Raw genomic sequence first — 5,608 nt, 5'->3', positions numbered from 1 at the left:
TGGCCCAAGGCCTTGGGCCCCTGCAGCTGTGTGGCAGACATGGAGGAAGCTCCTGGCTCCTGGCTTCGGGTTGGTGTAGCTCCGGCCATTGTGAAGATAGAGAGTAAACCAGCAGATGAGGACTTTCTCTCTCTCTCTCTCTCTCTCTCTCTCTCTCTCTCTCTGCCTCTCCTCTCTCTGTATAACTCTGATTTTGAAATAAATAAATAAGAATCTTAAAAAAAATAAAAGAAACTCATGCCTTTGTCACATTCTGGTTGGCTGTTGCTTAGCCTTTCTGCATCAGTTTCCTTCCCCATCAAGGGAGATTAGTCTATTCCTTGTAAGACCTTTAAGAGGATTAAATGAACTACTCCACTGAATGCCCCAGCATAGGGCCAAGCAAAGAAATGTGAGCTTCCCTTCTCCCCCTGTAATGTGTTAGGGAAAACCCTTTTGATTAGGCCTGAGTGTTTGCCCACTTTTCATGTGGTGAAGTTTAATTAAATATTGAAGATATTTAACACTCTACGTAGGCATCATTTAGTCAATGAACACCTGTTAGCTATCTGAAAAGGGCTCTAGAGGGCCCTAAATATCAGTAATTTACCAACTATTTGGGGTAATTTACTAACTATTTGCTTGTTCTTGGGGAGGGAGCCAGCTGGGGACTTGGGGAGGAACCAGGAGGGTTGGGTGATACAGGGAGGCAGCTGGGGGCTCAGGAAAGCTGCTCACTTGCCAGCCGATGGAATGGACATGGTGCTGCAGAAGAGGGAACCAACCCCCTGGAAGGAAGATCCCATCTCCTGGTTTTCCGTCACAAGCTATCCAGATGCGCTGGATCGGTGACAATTCCAACGCCCACCCCTGCCATCAGGACAAGCCCTGGTCCCAGCTCCACCTGGATCCCCCTTCTCACACTGGGGGCCCTCTCTGCCATCCTGTCCATCTCGACCAGGAAGGCTGTCTTCCACTGGGCCACACATGACGTGGGTGCAGGCGTTGCTCACTGTCCTCTGGGAGTAGGTCCTCATCTCTTCTTCCAGGCATCCCCGGGGCTGGGCAAGCAGGAACAGTGAGGTCAGGAGGAGGAGCAGCATGGCCTGGGGAGAAGAACAGAGAGGAAAGGACATGATTTCGGCTCTAGGACACGGTATAGGGCATGGCCCAGCTCCTGAAGGTCAGAAGCAGCCACTCCTTACCCCTCCCACTTCCTGCTATGGAGCTCAAAGCAGCCAGATGCTCAAAGTGGTTTGGAGACAAGATGGGCACACGGTCCAGCCTCGGAGAGCACTGGGACTCTCACATGGGTTGATCACAATGTCCTCGTTCTCACGTCCCCCATGCCATCCTCCATTCTGCCTTTTCTTGGGCACTGCCATTGAAACAGTGGCCAGCATGGACGGTCCTCACTGAGGCTGTGTGTTCCATCCCCAAGGACCCAGTGAGTGCTCCCTCCAGGCAGGACTTTTGCCTTCTTGGATTCTTTCACCTTCTCTGTAACAGGAGGTGGTTGGCTCAGCTCAGACAGGCAACCTTCTACTCCCTCACTGACTTGTCGCCTTGAGTGGGTTAGCAATGGCAACTCACAGTGTTGGAAAATGAATGGGGGAGGGGGGTGGGGTGGGAGGGAAGGGCACTGTGGCATAGCGGGTAAAGTCTCCGGCTGCAGTGCTGACATCTCATATGGCAGCTGGTTCAAGTCTCAGATACTCCACTTCCAATCCAGCTCTCTGCTGTGGCCTGGAAAAGCAGTGGAAGATGGCCCAAGTCCATGGGCCCCTGCACCCATGCAGGAGGCCCAGAAGAAGCTCCTGACTTCGGGTCATCACAGCTCTGGCTGTTGCATCCATCTGGGAAGTGAACCAGCAGATGAAAGACCTCTCTCTTTGTCTCGGCCTCTACCTCTCTGGAACTCTGCCTTTCAATTAAGGAAGAAAGGAGGGAGGGAGGGAGAGAGGAAGGGAGAGAGGAAGGGAGAGAGGAAGGAAAGAAGGAAGATGAACCAGGGTTCTCAATGCCTAGTGACGTCTGACTGAGCTCAGTCTGCAAGTGCAGCAGCATATGCCAGGCGATTTGCCAGTTCTGAACCAGAGGTGGCCCCCAAGCAGAAGAAAGCCCCCGAGGGAACCCAGGGCACGTTTTCACCCAAGTTTCACCCACCAAGTTAGCAGCTGCAGAGACTCAGCCCCTGCAGTTCTTCCCAGTGTACCTGAGAGGGCTGGAAGAGGGGACTTATGAGGGAAGGTGATACACCAGGTGGCCCCGGCCAGGGGAAAGGGCTTGTGGGACGTATGAGCAACTACCCAACAGGACATCCAGTTACCACCTGACAGGAGATGGTAACAGAGCACAGGGTAAGTGCAGGACCCGGGCCACTCTCTGCATCTGGGTGTCTTCCTGCCAAAGAGAGAAACCGTGAAGTAATGAGGGTGGAAGTGGGAGTCTCAGAGGCTGGACACAGAGCCAAAGGGTGCCCTGCAAAGAAAAAAGGGTCAGCAGGCCAGCTCGGTCAATGTCAGGAGAGGGGCTACCTGGCCAGAGGCGCGCCTCTCCAACAGCTGATGATGCGCCGTGTAGGCGAACCCTGTAACTCACGAGCCTCTTGCGCTGTTGAATTTGCCACCTCCTCAGGTGCCCCGCAAACCTCTAGAAACACTAAGCTGAGCTCACAGGCTTGCACTCATCCCTGTAGAGCCTTCCTGATCACTCAGGGGCCGACCCAGGCCAGTACGTGAGCAATGTCCCCTGTCCCACAACTGCGTCAACTCTGGGACCTTGAGACTGATTTGGGGAAAAAATGAAAGCAATACACCTTCTCCCACCAGCTCAAGACGGCTCAGAAATGCCATCACCCATTGCTGAAGGAAGGATCCAGACACAGGCAGGCTCAGAGGTCTCAGACCTGAGATTCAGATGGATAAGGCAGCCACCGCCCCTCAACCCATGCAGGGTTCACTTTAAGCTAAGCCTCCAGAGTAAGATTTTATAGGAAAAAAAGGACACCTCTGGACACATGGTTGGAAAGCCAGAGTCCTAATTCATTAAGAATCATTTTAAGTCAAGTCTAGAGGCCAAGAGAGAAGCATCGGGATGGGTGTCGAACCCAAGCCTGTGAATGCCGGATCTGTTTCTCCTCCACTTCTCTTTCTGAAGAAACCAGGAGCAGACAAGGAGCCAAGAGAGAAGGTGGAATTGCACTGCCCACCTGAGGCTTCCAGGCAAGAGCATCTAAGAGAGGGTGTCCCATCCTACTCACCCACCGCACCCCCGTTCAGCAAGTAGGTGCCCTGCTGGTTCCATGCCGCTTAGTGGAGGGCAGACGGGCACCTCCCCACCCCGTGTGCCCCCACCTCCCAAACCCAACTACAAGACCAGAAGAGCTGCAGACCCTCCTCCCTTCAACTCCAGCATGGTACACTGTCCAGATGGCCACAGGATATTCATAGGCCACAGGGAAAAGAAAACGAGACACTCACAGGCTGCTTCCTCTGGGGCCCCAGGAGCTCCAGACAAACTGGTGCTGGCTTGGCAGGTGCGCACTCTTTATGCCTGTCCTGTAAGCTGAGCTGCCAGGCCCTGGTCTTCTGAGAACTCCCTTCAAGAAGTAGAGGAAGTTTTCTTCCTTGTTGACTCACTCCCTCTTACCCCCAACTGTGTGCTAAAACCCTGATGCTGAGAAACAGAACACTTCCCACATCATCACGTTAGGGTGATTCCCATCTGCACCCCACTGAGGCTCTGGGAGCCCAAAACAACCCCCTCAGTGTCCGAATTTTAGAGATGTCCATGAATCTGAGGTCCAGACATTACTGAGTTGCACAATGACCTAAAGTGACTTCAAAAAGGAAGCTCACATCTGCAGATCTCAAGAGCCAGGGCCTGCCGTGTGCAATTTCTCTTCTCCATCTCAACAGCCCGGATTGTGAAAGAGCTGCTTGGCATATCCGGGCAGGGGTGAGGCAGGTGCAGGAGCTGCAGAAGCAGCAGCCTTGGGTGGGGGGAGGGGAGTGACTCGTGGAGCTGCCACCTGTCCCTCTTTGGCAACCTGCTCCAGGCCTCAGAGAGCCCCCGTTTTCCTCTTGTGAGAGTGACTTCACAAGCAGGCCTTGACCTTGCCTTTGTTCAGACTTGTATTTTCCACTTCCTCCCCTGGTGTCTGCCTTGTGCGTTGAGATAAATTAGGACCCCTGAGCTGTGAACACTCTTGTCACAGACCTGCGGGAGGGAGCTATTAACTTACAGTGCTTGGGGGGTAGTGGTCCACCCTCTGCCACTGCTGTCATCTTTGCTCCTGTCTTGAGTCTTGTGACTTGATCTTTTGCGTCAGTTTTGCCTAATTTTGCATGCAAGCAGACCTATTTCTCCAATATCCTCCCTTGACCACCCACAGGTGCTGCTCACTTGCTCCTGCCTTTGGATACTCCTGGTAGCATCTCCTTGCATAATGTTAAATCTACAATGTCACATTTCCCAGACTGGCAAAGAAAGGTGGTTTTAAAAAATATTTATTCTCTTTTTTTGAAAGGCAGAGTTACAACAGTGGCAGAGACAGAGGAAAATCTTCCATCCACTGGCTCATTCCCCAAATGGCAGCAATGACCGGTGCTGGGCCAGGCTGAAGCCAAGAGCCAGGAGCTTCTTCCAGGTCTCCCACAAGGATGCAGGGGCCCTCCTCTGCTGTTTTCTCAGGTGTATTAGGAGGGAGCGGGATCAGAAGTGGAGCAGCTGGGACTCAAACCCAGGGTCCACTCTGGCGCACGGCTCAGGTGGGGTGGCCTTGAGGATGGGTGGCCGTGGCCAAGTCTTCTCAGGAACCACTTTCCACTGGAGGACCAGGAGCTGAGCTCTGGGGTTGCCCCACAGGTGTCCATGGCTGATGCTTTGATAGGGCTCAGTGTGACTTTGGGACATTGTAGGAAGGGCATGCAAAGAGGAAGATGTGCCCCCCACCCCCACCCAGACTCTCCTGTGGGTCTGGATCACACAGTCTGTGTTGAGGAAACCATCAGCATGTCTGTGGCTGCTGTGAATCCACTGTGGTGGCAATTGGACAACCAGGCTCACCAAGCTAAGGGGGACCTCGGTGGAGATGGCGCACTTAAAAATACCTTCAAAATGTCCTCTAGGAGTTGATTTTGACCACATCTCACCTGAGTCAATGAATAATGCATTTCTAAGGTACACTATGTCACCTGAAAATTCTGCAGTACAACCACCGGCCAGCAGAGGTCGCAGAGGAACATGCAAAGACCTTAAAGGGGAGGCACAGAGCTGAGCAGGGACTGCCCCAACCCCTTAGCAGGCTCCCCAGTGCAGCTGCCCAGACACACGTCACCCTGCTGTTCCTGATTCTGGCTCCCTGCTGGAAGTATTGCACCGTGCTGCACTGCACAGTGGGCCCCTTGGAGCCTCCACACACCAGACAGAGTGAAGGTCTGTAGTAGCCAGACACAAAGTCCCAGTTCCCACCAGAAACAATGCTTGGGCTTTTCTCTGCACAGTTTCAGATGCAAGGTGCTAGAGCCAGAGACTCAGTGCCTGCTGCCTCAGGTTGTCACTGGGTGGTGCCTGACAGCTCAAGTGACCAGGACAGGACCTGACACACTTGCATACTTCTGGTCAC

The 5,608-nt window shown here is 53.4% G+C and overlaps 1 long non-coding RNA gene across 1 annotated transcript; it reads right to left on the bottom strand.

Moving 5' to 3' along the window:
• Nucleotides 1-452: 452 nt before the first annotated feature.
• LOC138845398 (uncharacterized) lies at nt 453-3,785 on the bottom strand. The gene is made up of 2 exons (XR_011382476.1): nt 3,462-3,785; nt 453-1,085 (listed from the first exon to the last, which is right to left on the bottom strand). It is a non-coding gene; the product is annotated as an uncharacterized lncRNA (long non-coding RNA).
• Nucleotides 3,786-5,608: the final 1,823 nt, after the last annotated feature.

Source organism: Oryctolagus cuniculus, chromosome 15, assembly GCF_964237555.1.
Source record: "Oryctolagus cuniculus chromosome 15, mOryCun1.1, whole genome shotgun sequence".
Classification (NCBI taxonomy): domain Eukaryota; kingdom Metazoa; phylum Chordata; class Mammalia; order Lagomorpha; family Leporidae; genus Oryctolagus; species Oryctolagus cuniculus.
This window is presented reverse-complemented; position numbering and strand designations above follow the sequence as displayed.